The sequence below is a fragment of the Cyprinodon variegatus genome, unplaced genomic scaffold, assembly GCF_000732505.1.
Source record: "Cyprinodon variegatus isolate N-32 unplaced genomic scaffold, C_variegatus-1.0 Scaffold762, whole genome shotgun sequence".
Taxonomy (NCBI): Eukaryota; Metazoa; Chordata; class Actinopteri; order Cyprinodontiformes; family Cyprinodontidae; genus Cyprinodon; species Cyprinodon variegatus.
In genome coordinates, this window is record NW_015151215.1 from 127,968 (window position 1) to 143,181 (window position 15,214).

The 15,214-nt window shown below is 38.0% G+C and overlaps 1 protein-coding gene across 3 annotated transcripts in view; it reads left to right on the plus strand.

Annotated features, from left to right (window-relative positions):
* The window catches only part of tmem108 (transmembrane protein 108), a 72,818-nt gene that overhangs the window by 8,750 nt on the left and 48,854 nt on the right, over positions 1–15,214 (plus strand). Inside the window, exon 1 of one of the 3 annotated variants that reach the window (XM_015395827.1) lies at positions 9,520–9,568. The exons of the other annotated variants lie outside the window; for them this stretch is intronic. The gene's annotated coding sequence lies outside the window, so the exon portion shown is untranslated. Of the gene's footprint in view, positions 1–9,519; positions 9,569–15,214 lie in introns of those variants that run through there. 3 annotated transcript variants of the gene reach the window in all.

A 15,214-nucleotide genomic window follows, 5' to 3' on the forward strand; every position in this document is an offset into this window, starting at 1 on the left:
CTTACCCTCGCCCTAACCATTGCAGGTTCATACCTAACCCTAATCAAAACTCAAACTACACCTTAGTCCTAAACATAACACCTAAGCCTAAAACAGCATTTGTACCCATGGGGACCAGACCTTGGTTCCCACTAGAGCACCGGGTCCCCACAATGTACTAAGATTTATGGAAAATATTCCCCACCATGTAATAAATACGCACCCACACAGACACACACACACACACACACACACACACATTGTTTCTGCCAGCAGCTAATTATTGCTTTGAACCAATCAAATGTTAGCAGCTTCCCTATCTGGCTTCAAAAGATTAGTCATTATTCGTTTACCACTCCTGTGATTTTTTTCCTTTCCCCACATTCAATGTCGCCATTTAATAGAGTGACTCACACTAAATTTGACTTAACTAGAAAAAAAATTGAATAGCATGAGGAGCCTCTGAGTTTTTATGCCTGTGCTATGCCCCATGTAACAGGCAGCTTATTTCAGGGCTTCTGGAAGCTATGATTGATGGGGTTAGGACCACCACAGCTGATGGATTTTCAGGTGAGGTGGTTGGCAAAGGAGAGGCCATATTATAAAAGAGACGTATCGTCCATCAGGTGAAATTTTTTAGGGCCATCGAAAAGTACCTAATGTTTGGGTTGGGGTTTAACTCACAGGTCAGATTTAATAACAGGTGAAAACTATTCTAATGAGAGTAAATATGAAATCTCATTTTGAATTGTTTCAATTTTAAGTGCAAAACTATCAGAACTTATCAAGGTTTAGTTCAGTTTAAACAGCCACACACAGGGCTGATTGATAACTGGTGAAAATATGAGTTAAACAGAACCTGTCTGACAACATGAAGTAGGAAAAATGTTCTCAAGGAGCAATATACACTGATTTAATTAAGTTAAAGACTAGAGGAGCTAGATGGTCTTCCAGGAGGAGAGATTCCTGCACAGTCAATGACTCGATGCAGTCAGTTGGGTTTCCTTAGACAGGACATTTTTAACCAGTTTTTCTGTATGATTTGATCAAATTGTCTTTGACCTGTTAGATATTGTAAACGTGATTTATATGAATAAACTGAATTAAATGACAAAGTCTTTAGCTTTTATGAGTATATAAAGGATCATAGAGCCATGATTACGTCCTCTAGTGAACCCCACTGTAGGGCATTATTCACAAACATATAAAGGAACATGGTGTTAATCCCCAGGTTTTATACCAAGTGTTGGACAACAGGATGATGATCAAAAGAACACCACTGGTTCAACAAAGAGGGTTTTATTGTAGTTTAGTCAAAATCAAGACTTTATTTCAGTAGAGGTGCTGGACCATTACATTTATCATGCTCCAACATCCTTCAGTGTGGCCATTCAAACAACTTTGCAATGAAAAATGGGTTAAAAATTATTTACCAGGATGCTAGTTATAAATTACACCTGCACAGTTTTAGTTTTAGGAAGCATTTTCTTCCTTTAAATTGGCTAGCCCTTTTCACTTCATGAAGGAAAGCCTTTTTTGAGATTTTTATTTTTTATATTAACTGATAGTATTGTGTCTTTAAAAACTAAAACTGGAGAAATCTGTCTTTTTTTGCAATAGTAAATATGCTCATTTTCAGCTGGATCAATATGGTGTCTTTTGTGTCATTATTTATTTCACTCATGGTTTCAATCAATCAATCAATTTCTTTATACAATTTACATTGTAATCGAGATTTCAGTTTCAGCTCAAACTGTTCATTGGGGAATGATTTATTGATGCTATGCGTGGCGCAGAACGCTGCCTTTTCAACCAAATACCTTTTCAACTAAACTATTCCTCTGCATGACAGCTGCTTGAATCAGAGCACAGCCTGTTGTCCTGATGTCTTCTTTGCTTAATGTGTCTCGGCATTTGACATTTTTCCATAATCAGAGCATTAAACACCTCTGGGAGAATCCCTCGATTGTGAAACCATCAGCACTTTTACCTCCTAATTAAAGAGCAGCATTTTTTATTCCACTCTCCTCCTCTGATTTGCAACACAGTCTAGCAGATTTGTGCCTCAGGGGGTAATCTGAGACAGACGCACTCCCGAATTTAGTTCTTAGCATAAAAAACTGTGATGACACTGTGAGATTTTGGCTCTTTTGCGTGTTTGTAAATGCGTTTGTGGTGTTATGGATGGTGATTTGGCAGCCCGTCACCATGGAGACAGTGCCACTATCATGTAGGAAGGGCTTTTTTTTGTAAAGCCATGATTGGATTAAGAAAGGAGCAACAAGGGAACAATGTAATCTGATTGGACAAACTGAGGGCTGTTGGGAAAAAAACAACATCTTAGTCTTTAACATTTTGTAATATACACTTATATCTTTCGGATTTGGACCACAGTGCCATAAAAGGTCATGTTCACACTCAGAACATCACATTGATAGTGAAAACTGTTGCTGAAGAGGGTGGCTGTCATTTGAAGGGCAGATGTGACTTGATTTTTCAGATGCAGTTGTCGAATTAAAAGGGTTACTAGATATCTTTTTTTTTATTGCATCTATATATAAACCAAAATAAATACAGTATTTAGAGTTTAATATATAATAATGTAATAATAATGTCTGTGGGTGTATAGTATTTATACACCTTGAACATCTTTTTAAATTGGTTTACACGTATGTAATTCAATCGGATTTTATGTGTTATTGACAAAATATCTGGATAACCAGCACTTTGTTTCGGCTGCATGTAACCTCAGATTGCTGATTATCCAGATTTCTTGTTACTCTAGAACCACGAACCCATCTAATACCCTCTTTTTGCTTTTTGGAGCTGTGCACATAGATTTGTTTTCTATTTTATGTGTTGGACTAGCACAAATGGAAATATCAATAGTAAGTCTATATCCACATCTTAGGTAACGGGCAGACAAACTAGTACCTTATGAAGAAGTGGTAATAAAAGCCTCATTGTTAAAAAATACCAATAAAAGTCCAATTTGTTTTATTAAATGTTATGGCAGAGACAAAGCTGGCATGTATAACAAGGCACTCCGGTATATGGAAAACTAATACTGCTCCTCAACTTAAACACACTTATCACACAGCATTCACTGTGGGGGTGCTTTTCTTGGTTTGTTGATACATGATTTGACTTTGGGCTACAAAGTATATTGCAAATCTATCCTTATCACAGTATTTAATTCTGGAGAGAAGACACAAAGAAAAAATTCTACAAGAATTTGTTTTATTGACATGAATGAAAAAAAATTATTTGGCGCTCTGGCCCCGGCATAAGACTTTGATGCTGTGAATAAACATTTGCTTGGATGAGTAACGTACAAATAGGGCCTGGACACAGGGGGGAAGACTACTCTAAGACTACTGGTGGTGGAGTAAGCTAGAGGAGGAATGGGACTGAGAATAGCCTCAGAGTGATGGAGGAGATGGGGCTGAGATGGGTGAAAGTTTGCTGGCATGCTGGAGGGAGCCTAGGCCAGGAGCTAAATGAAGGAGATCTTGAAAGATGATTGGCTTCAGAGGATGTGTGGTCCTGACGTTGATTGGCTAAAGCTATAGCGAGGGGAATCACAGGTAGTGCAGGTGAGGCTGAAAAAAGTCTTTTAGATTGAATTTTCGCTTAAACTTTATAACTAAAGGAGATCCGGAACTACCTTGAAAGCTAGAAGTGAAGCTATCTGCTCCAACAATAAGTGCCACACATTCTTTATGCTCTTTATATCAGTATTACATGTAGAAAAGCTTGTGTAATTTAATGCTGCATCATTTTTTTAGGCTAAAAAGGAGGTAAGGTGGTGACAACATTGAGAAACTACAATTAGACTGTTTCAAAGATGAAAACGTTGAAGGTAACCAGGAGGAGCATGAAAAACGGAACAAAAAAAGTTGTAGTTGGGATGTAAATAATTGTTTTCCAGAGCAGCTTGGAGATGACTCATGATCTGAGGTCAATGTTTACTATGGACCTAAAACATAACTACATAAACCCCTTTAAATGATTGGTTTAGGTATTTCTCATATAGCTACATTATTTGTTTTCAGCATTATTGCATCTTTTTTGCATGATTTGCTAATGTCGCAAATAAAGGACTGGAAATCTGCCAAAGGCAGCAAATGGATCTGATGTTTTGCTAGGTGTTTAGCTTCCAGCAGGACTACGATAAGACATGATAAATGCAATTGCAAATTTCTAGCAAGGGTTCACAAATGCTCTCAGTCAAACCAGACTTAGCTTGAGCTATTTTTACAGAGAAGAATGGGAAAACGTTTCAGTCCCTTGATGTGCAAAGCTGGTTACTGGTTGAAGACCAGTTGATGAAGACATTTGCTTTCTCATTGCTGGTCTGCATCTGTACCAAATGATGTCCAATCCAAACCATTCACTTTTTCAGTGCTTTTTGTTCCTTTTTTATCATTTAAAATGAATATTTATTTATGATGAGCCTCTTAAACTGAGTCTCATTATGGAAAGATTTTTAAATAAAATGCATATTTAGAAATGCTAACCTTATTGATTTGCTTAGAATCTATTTCAAGTGCTGAAAGGTAAATTGTTCAGTCTGCATGTATTGAACATCGCTTAGCTGTGTTCCATATAAATTGGAGTAAACAACAAGATGCAAAATCACTGGAATGGTTATTTAGATTTAAAACAATTACTGCATGCAGAGCTCTCTATACTGTGGTAAGGCACTCCGCCTCATCACTGCAGCAACTCCATCACCATCTCTTTGCACTCTCCCTGGGGGTAGCCTCTGTTCTTGACTGTTTTGTCTGTAATTTGCTCTCGCAGCTCATCCTGCATGTTGTCCCACGTCCAACATCAGAGAGAAGCTGCAGAATGATGGAGGTACAGGCACCTGTTAATTCCCTCTTAGCCAGACCCCCCTCTCTCTCCATCTTTTAGCCAAGCAGCTGACATTTAACAGGGAGTGTTGGTAATAGGCTGCAGGAATGTCACTGACATTCACTTTGTATGATGTGAGATAGGTCAGTGGCTGTTTCACTGTCGCTGTGTCCAGGACTTAGTCCAGACTGATGGTGATAACCTGTCAGGCCGGTACCCCTGGGGTTGTAAAGCAATAAAGGAGCATTAGGTCCTGGACTTAGACTTGCTAAAAGGTTGCACGAATCTTTGAACACAGATCAACATGAGTAAAATAAAAAATAAGTAGCACATCTATAACAATGGCACAATGATTTTATCCAAGTCATGCATTTGTATCCAGCTCCAGTAACTCTACTACTGCTAAAGAAAAAGTCCATAGCAACCAACTACCTTCAAAAAGGGTAAATAGAATAGGGTTGTCAAAAGTATCGATACTCAAAAAAGTATTGATACTGAAATGTTGTATCCGGATATAATACTCATTTTCAAAATGGATACAATACTCATTTTCAAAAGTATCGATACAGTGCTACCACCAGTGGCACCTAAAGTGCATCTAATGTGCAGAATAGAGGACAATGCACTTTCTGAACACTGTGTGATTTAATAATTCTGTGCATTTTTCAGTTTCAGAGTTGTTTTGTAACAGTTGCAGCTGCTGAAAATTATTTTTGTTTGGCTAGAGTCATTGTTATGTGTGCAAAGCATAGCCAAGGAAGGAACATTTAATTTAAATTTCATAAGTTTTTATCAGGCTTGCTTAATATTGTGCACAGCATACAACCTCAAAATATTGTTCTTATTGTTTATTGTATTTATTTATTGTATTTTATTTATTAATGAAAATATTTCTGTTGAATTTTAGAGTCTTTGTTTTTATCCTTGTGGTATCGAAAATGGTATCGAGTATCGAATATTTTCCTTAGTATCGGTATCGAGTTGAAAAGTTTAGTATCGTGACAACCCTAAAATAGAGTCCATCCGATTGTAAATACCTCTCAGCATAACAGATGCTTCTATCAAAACGTTGGGACGTTTAAAGCAGGTTCGGATCAGAAGATAATATTTTTTAAGAATATGGATAAATTTTCAACCTGATGGGCAGGTTTATGGCCTCTATGGACTCTGCAAGTGGAGCATTAATTAGAAGTTCATGGTTTTTCTGGGGGAGCTGAAGTAAGACATAGCTTAGGGTGGCATAATGCATTTTATTGACCTTGCTTTTATAAAGTCTGAAGAATAAAGTCAAACGAATCGCTATGTAGAGTACACAGAAACATGCAGGAAAAAATTCTGGTATGATGATGGTAGTGAGGCTTTAAATGTAACAGAGCGCATCGATCTAAAAAAAAAGTCCTCCCAAGGGTGAAATATGTCGGTGGAAGCATCATGCTATGGGCACGCGCTGGTCTTGTACCAAACTTTTCTACATAAAACAAGACCGTTTGAATGGAAAAAGTGTATATTCAGAGTGACAGTTTGAGGGTTTAGATCAAAGTAAGACTATGTGTTTGAAGAATGCAGCCAAAGTCCAGACTTATGTCAAAATGTAAATTTGTCACAAAACTTACAAATGAATTTTTTTGCAGATATTATTCATTCATTCATAATAATATTTTGGTTTGCGTTATCCTTTCACATCAAATAACATAAAGAAAAACTTTAGTTTAAGACTTGAAAGGTACTGTAATACTGTTATTGAACGATAAACAGAATTAGCTAGGCACCTTTACTGTTAAAGTCTATAGTGGACAAGGACTAGTAAGCACAAAACAGGCTGAAATTGGAAGACAGTCGGATTTTAGCTCAGTTTTTGAGATATTCTGACACCTATGCTGGATTCTTTGTCAGTTCTGGACTAGTTGTGTGCCATGACAACAGATATAATCACTATTGAGAGATGGAGAAATTGTCTCCAGTCTCAGATGAGATGAATATTGAAGGTTGGGGGCCTTAAATTTGTCCTTAAACTTATTTACCCATTTTTTGTTTTCTCTGGGAGGATCAGAGTCTGTGTGCTAATCATATGTACTTCAGTACTGTATTACAGGAAGAAATTCTATTAATCTAATGCTGTCACCACTTCTACCTGTTGTAAAACAAGGAAGGCTGATGATGAAAATGAAAACCCCACCTTATCTATACAAGTAAACCCTGATTGATGTTTCTCCTTTATGTTGTGTCATTCGTTTCTTTCTATGTCAAGTGCCAGTTGTTCTGCTGTTTACCCCTTCATTAATTCATCTATGAGAGTTGAAGCAAAGCTCCTCATCCTCTGGTAATTAAACCTGTCGCTGGGGTGTTTTTTTCTCCAGGAAAACTGTTGCACATTCACGCAGACGCCCCTTTCTCTGAGAGGCCGGCGTGGATAATTAGTCCGCCGAGGGGTTTGCAGTGATTGCTTCATTATTTCTCCAGGCATGTGTACGAGATGTTTGATGGGTGCTCCAGAGTAATCTATTGAAGAGCGGCTTACAGGGTATATGCACATTGTTGCCCAACCCCTTTAAGAACAATTCAGTCAGGAGCTCACACAATGAGCAGTGTTGCTGGATGTGGGCTTCTGGTTTGTTACAGTTGTGAAACACGGATTTATCAGCAGGGTGCAGATTCCTCCCTGATTTCTAAGAAGTATCATTTTTCTAGGCAGGTTTACCCAGATGCTGCATGCAGGGTGGCAATTATCAACCCATTTTCGTATCAAAATTATTATTTTACTTGTTCTCTAAGATGCCAAAAAAAATCCTGCAGATTTCTGAGTCAATGACAGCATACTTAATCAGTCCCTTTGAAACAAAGATGTTGCTTAAGTGGGTCTGAAATAAGACTTCTGCAAGTTTTCCTTGAAGTTTCCATGTAGTCAAAAGAGCCATCAACTTGAATAAAACACTGACTCAGATGATTTGTTTGTGGTAGCTTTATAAAATCCTCTAAGATGTTTTTTGTACTCTTTGATGAAAGGGTATGAAATAAAAATTTAACATCTTTATAAGTTGAACTTTCCCCCTCATAGTAAAGACTAATTTTTGGTATTTTGTAGCAACAAGATGAAATTTTCCTTGAAAAAAGTATGCCAAAAACATCTGTTGAAGCTTTTATGACTTCAATATCATATATTTATGTTTTAGATTATGTCCATCTCTCTCTATCCACTCCCCTCTGGTTATTTAAGGTTAGGTAGCAGGTTTAGCAGAAGAACATTTAGGGGATCCCTACATGTTTCTAGGTCAGTGAGTATATTTATATATACATATATATGATTGTACATAAATACAAGGTCTGATTGTGTTCTGCAATCTTCTGCTGCTGGGATGCACTCTGATGTCCTCCAAAGGGAGGTGCTCAGGAGACTCCTGATCAGATCTCCAAACTAACTTGGGTGGCTTTATTCGGCGTGCATTTAAACTAAAACAAAACGCTAATATTAGTCTGTATTCCTTGTAGAACATGGTTTACCTTAATGTTGCGATTTCCTAAATGTTATCAACACTTCCAGTTCTAGGATGTTGTACAGTAGAGACCTAAATGATGTTACAGATTTAATTTGACTCCAGTTTTAATAACTTACTAACATAGCGGTATGTGTCTTCTATCAGCTAAAGCAGTGAGGTTGACCTGATAGTGATGACTGGTTTGGAAAAGGTCAGATTTTCAGTTTACATCACTAATAAGGACTGGACACCATCTCTATTGTAAATGTCCTGTTTTTACAGCTGAACTAACACACCCAAATGTAGTTCGTCTCATTTTTATTTTTTCAGAATCACATTATGCTAGAGTGGTGAATATAAATTTGCAAATGTCTTCCAGGGTTAGTGGAGGGTGATGAAATTTTGAAAGTATTTCAAAGTATGCCCCTTTTTCCCCTTAAAGGTTCCTGTCTACTGCCTGATAATAATCCAAATAACATGTCACTTACTCAGCCCGTCATTCACCTCCTATTCTGACTGAGTTCCCTCAGGACGGGCCCTCAGTTGGAACTCCTTTTGAAAATGTCAGCCCTGTCACGTCATCATATCTTCTGTCATCGGGGGAACGTCAGTCCCTGGCTTTAGTCATTACAGCTGTGCCTGCCACTGGTCCCTGTCCATCAACCTTTACACATCATGCTCCTAACCAAACATCATCTCTCAAATTACTGAAGGAGAAAGAGGTCAGGTGCCTGGATCGAAGAGAAAAGCCTTCATCGCTTTCAAAACAAACCACATTTAACGTCCCAAATACTAACTTTGGCATGCTGCAAAGCATAGTTTATGCTCCCGTCTAATTGGCTGATTAGACTTTCTGTCTGTTTGGGAGCTGAATAACTGAGCTGCTCACTAAATACTAAATCCTCCTGTCTCAAGCAAACAGTCCTTGTTGGTTTTTGTTCTGCCCTTGTCTGTTAGCCTGATTAAAATGGAGAAGGCCTAACTCGTTGCATCTGTCAACATACACAAGCCAGACACTCTCAGTACTAGCAGCTCTTGGCATTAATCCGTCTCAGTAAAGGTGGGGGGAGTGGGTGGAGGATGAGAACAATGCAACATCTTTCCCTCTATCCTTCTCACTCTTTTGGCTTGCGCCACGTGGTAATTGTCTGGCGGGATCTCTATGGTCTTGGACATTCAGTACGGATGTTTCTCTTCTCGTCCACTCACCCCAGCTGGCTCTCAGCGGCCCAGGCTGCACCTCTCAAGGAAATGAGGTACAATGCTCCCCCTCAACACCTCCGGCAAACATCCTTCCACTGCCCTTTGTTCCTGCCATTGTCACTGACAAGGGGTTGCATCTGGAGGTTACGGGTGGGATATGTATAGAGGGAAGCATCATGGAGATTCTGAAGTGTGTGTTCTTCTATAGTTTGTAAGTAAATGATTGCAGCAGGATGAGACTTTGTGGAAACAATATGCATTCCGAAATTCTGTGGTATGGTACAAGCTTTCATTGTCTCCTCCATGGACATTCCTTAAAGTGGCATGGGGCCTTATTTCCTGCCTAATGCAAGGCAAACAGAGTCATCTGCGCATTTCCTAGATTACATGATAGTGTGTGTACCGGAAAGTGTCACTTCCACTCCCTCTTCTGAAATGTTTTTCCACTTAAATCTTTAAATACCAACGTCTTGTGTTTTTCTGGAACCACAGACATTTCAGGGGGAGTAATTTCTCTATAATACGATCTCAGTCCAATTATGTTCCTTTAGAATCAAATTTAAAAGTCAAATAGTAGATTAGATTAACTAAACAAAATTAAAGTTGATTTGTACCTGGACATAAAAGAAGCTTGTAAGAACCGGACATCAAAAATAGGGATCCTAGATAATCCTTGATCGATCTCTGCACATTTGTAATTCATCTCGTTCCCCCAGGGTGGTTGCATACATCTATTGCAAAAATACACTTTGTTAGCTGGATTTAAATATCCTATATCCGTGGTCTTCAACGTTTTCCAGGCCAAGGACCCCAAAACTGATGGCCAAATGGAGCGGGGACCCCAAAATATATATATTATGAAATTGTGTTATATCAAACTGGTCCTGTAGTCACTCTATTACAGATGGAGTAATTAAAGAGAGTAATTTCTCCCTGGGATTGTTATAGTATTTCGGATTCTGATTACTGGTTGATGGGACAGGTGTTGTGAAAGAAACGGTGTCCAGCTTAAAAGCGCTCCTGTGTGTCGCTGAATGTGTGCATTGATGACTGAAAGACATCTTCTACCTCCATTTATCTTTTTACTAGAGTGTGTTGAATTCATGTTGATGTGTATTTAAAGACGTTTCAATTAGAGTAATTATTAGAGTATTAATTGCAGGGGGAAATATAAAAAAAAGTTTAATCAACCAAAAATTTTTTGACCCCCGATGCAGTTCCACTTTTGAAGATCTCCGTCCTATATCATGACTTGTAAGCCTTCCAAAGTCAACTATAGGCATACGAACAAATATTTATTTTTGCACTACATAGTAATATTATTTTTTTCAAAAATATAAGTTTTTTTCTGATGCTATTTTTCCAACCCCAGACAAACACTTTTTCCTTACCTAAGACATTGCCTCTTCCTGTGTAAGTGCCTCCCATTTCATGACATCTCTGTATCACGCTACTTCCAGTGATTAGGCTTTTTCTTTTGGAAGGCTAAACAAGGTACAAGACCTCTCATGGCTGAAAAACACATGTCTGTGACTCAGACTTTAGGTAAAAAAGAACAGTTGCTTTCACTGTTTATATTATGTGTTAAAAGAGACTTCAAAGGCTCTGGAGCGAGCTGACTGATTTGACAAAGACGCCTAAATAGGTTTCGAAAAGTCCTTGGGGAAAAAACAAGCAAAAGTCCGGTTTCCTTCCAGTTTTGTGGTGCTAAATGAGCCACTTGGTCTTAATGTTGAGCAGAAATGTATGTTGCTTTGCCTCAGATCATTCCTTGCTGGTTGGAGAAAATGGTTGTGTTGTTTGCTGGGCAGGAGCGGTGGGTTCATTGTAGGTGGAAGCTCTTTGAAGACCATGGCTCTAGACCCGCCATGGTCTCTTGTTTTCCAGGACAGGGAGTGGCTGCTCAGACAGCAGAATTCAGGTAAACTGGGCTCAGTATTCTCTGGTCTAAAATAAACTGAAGCAATCACAGCACAGGAATTGGGCCAATGATTCAACTGCACCTTTCTGTAACCATAACTTTGAGGCAAAACTGTCAGTAAAAACGTATGTGCAAGCGTCTTATTTTGTAAATGTCCATCCAGCCACCCATCCATTATCTGACACGCTTGTCCCGAGTGGGGCCGCCAGGTGTGCTGGTGCCTATCTCCAGCAGTCAATGGGCGAGAGGTGGGGTACATCCTGGACAGGTCGCCAGTCCATCGCAGATTTTGTAAATGTAAGTCAATAAATTTTAATTTGTATTCATTCCTTTGTTGTCAATTCATAAATTAGATGTGAACTCAAATGCTTCATCTGTGACGATACAAGTTTAGAAGTTAAAAAAACAAAGGACAAAGTTACAAGTTTACGCCAATGCACATCCAAATTACGAATTTATCGTATTACCGCCACCATCTGGTAAAAGTGTAACAGCTTTATCATGCGTTTCTTATTCATACTGGTAAATTTAATTGCACGAATATTGGTGTGCAGCAGTAACTTCATCATTTGTTTTTGGTAACTTCCAAACTTGTACTGTTACAGATGAACCATCTGAGTTCTCATGTAATGTATGACAACAAGGGATGTATAGAAATTTTAAATGTGTTCACATTTATTTTCTTTCATTGACAAATTACCTATGCGATTTTCTAAACTTATCAGGGAGCCAGTGCAAAGATGCAAGGATTGGGGTGATGCGTTCACGTATTTATATTTATATTGCCTGTTAAAATTTGTGCAGCAGCGCTCTGGACTAACTGCAAGCAGGAAAGTGCTTTATGGCTAATGCCTGAATAAAGTGCATTTCTGTAGTCCAGACGACTTTAAATAAACACATGAACCACTTGCTCAAAAAGATTAAAAGATGAAAACGGCTTTACTTTGGATAAAAGACGAAGATGATAAAAAAACAATTTTAAAACAACATTGATCTGTTTATCACATTTAAAATCGCTAAAATAACAAATTAACCAATGTCTTCTGATTAACATATACAGCACTTGCTTTTTCATCTATACATTTAATCTTTTAGCTGGGAAAAATATAGCAATATTTAGTTATGTTGATAGTGATAATATCGTATTGTGACCCAAGTATCATGACATGTGTTGTATCGCCAATACTCACCCCTACTATTCAAACCTTTTTATTGACAGTTATCTTAAACCATTCCTAATACTCATCTATGAAAGAGCTTTTCCTAGGTTTAACATTTCAACATCTGGCTGATGTAAGATGCTGTAGGATGTTTTCTTTTTCTTATGGCATCTGTAGTTATCTAATTGGTCCTCTACTCCTTCCACTGACTGTTGTCCTGCCTTTGAGATCGGGCTCTATCTGCTCCTATCCAGACCAATATGCTGTTTAAATGGCATAGATTCATCTGGTTGGCCAGTCTAAGATTCATGAGGATCATCCAGACATGCATGAATCAAGTAAAGGGCTTTATATAGACCCTTAAATGGAAATAGGAATGTTTTGATGGTTTGGTTTGTTTTTTTCAGTCAGTGAATGAGGAATTTGCTTCTAACAGACCCTGGATAAGTGGCACTTCAAGCTTAAATCGTCATCTCTCTACACCATGTTTTTAATCTCCTTCTCTCAAGGCAAATTAGACACTTTTACGACATTTAGCGGAAAGATGTGGAGCATTTAAAAGGACAGCTGTGTGCTTGAATACAAATTCCTTCTTTCAAATACCTTTAATATCAGCAAATCCTTTCAGATGAGAGTGCGACTCACTTCAGGCGGTGCCACTGTTTTCCCCTGCGGGTAGAACTTTGACAAATGGCCCCCTTTCAGCAATGAGCTGCAGAGCACTAACACTGTTTAAGTCAAAAGTTAACATCAAAGTCTTATCGCTGACGGTGATTCAGCAGGTTTCTTTAGAGATTTCTACCCGCTCAGTTCTAGAGGGTTACTGTGATTTCTGCTGGGGAGCTGGAGGATGGGATATCAGCTGACAGCACCCTCGGTATTGCTCTGCTATTGCTGTGTCATGTTGTTTTATCCTGTTTGTCTCCATTTACAACCTCAGGAGAGATCTCTGTTTTTATTAAATATTTGTAGTTGAAATAGCTTCTTTCTCAGTAGACAGACGGAAATACTGAACAGTAATTTCATTGTGAGGGGTGTTTAAGGGATGCTGCCAATTAGCTTGAAAAAAATGTCATATTTCCAGAAAAAAAGACAATTTGTGAAATTTGCTACTTAGTTGTTATATTTTTTTAATTTTTGTCAAATTACTGTAATGTCAATTCTACATATTTACCGTTTCAGAGAATGTTTTTCTCCAATCTTTCTTTTTCAAGCATTCGTAGGCGATTTAGGCTGAGTGATTTCTAAGAGTAGTGTTTTTTTTTGGTGCAGTCTGCATAAATTAATGTTAACGTTACATGCAAATGTTATTCCCAGATTCAGCAAATTAAATATGCAGCCTCAGGAGGGGAGAGCAAAGGAAAAATACTTTTACTTGTGTTGAGCAATTTGATTTAGCATTAATCTCCAGCTATGTCATCCCCTTTTGGATCAGCCGACAGACAGTAGGGTGTGATAGGTATTCAGCCTGCTTTAGATGGGCTGTCAAATGGCAGACAGTCATTTTACTGATTTAAGAGGAAATCTCGTGTTGGTCTAACCTCCACCCCTCCTTTAAAAAGCACAAAGTTGTACTGCCAATCAAAAGTTTTTTCTGCAGTCCAACTTTTAGATTTATTCACCTAAAATGTCAAGTGGTACAAAAATGTTTTCCTTATTTGGGAAAAAATTTGGATCAGCCAAAGTAAGTGCTTTAGAATATATCAGTCCATTTTCCCTCTGAGTGGCTTTTCGTGTAGCTTGTCAATTTGGCAGAAACTCAGGCTGTTGGTGTTGATGAAGAAGATAGTAAAAGCTGTTTAATTTTCTATTTTAAATTTGAATAATAGATTTTAGATTGGATATATATATATGTTCTTAGCTTGAGCTTTTTTGAGAGCTGACAGTGGAGGTATAAGCCTTGACCAGATAATGTCTGAAAATGCATTAAAAAAAGGATACTGAGACGACAGAAGAAGCACCAGGGGGTGAACTATCAGTGCATCAAGAAGACCAAAGGTGCATATCACCAGTTGTAAATGAAAGGGAAAGCATAATTGCGTGGATAAGTGATGAGTGTAATTAACTAAATAAACTGCAATTGTGGAAGTTCATAAAGGGAGGTAGACTGATTAAATAGTCTCAAAAACCCAGAAATTAGATTTCATTGTCTAAAGGCTTTGATACTTATGGAGAAAATCATAAATGGTAAAACACAAGGAAAATGAACTAAACAGAATAGATCTTTGATTTTTTTGGAGAGGTGGGGTACAGCCTGGACAGGTGGCTAGCCCATCACAGGACAACCACGAGAATCGATAGTTAAAGAATCATGCACATACTTTACAGCTTCAAAATAATATGCTAAATAAACAAGAAACATTGGACTTTGGCATATTTACTTTAACAATATATTTACCAACTTCTTTATCATTCTGTAAAGGATTACGTCCATGTATTTGAAGATTACATTAAAAAATCCCAAACCTTTCATTTCTTTCCTGGGGTATGGGAGAGGTTCCTCTGGTAATTTCTTTAGAAAGAATCTGTTCTAATATGACTTAGTGGTCAATCACCCATAGTTGTCTGGTGCACTTTCATTTTGTAGTTTGAATTCCCAGCTTTTTAAAAACTTGTTA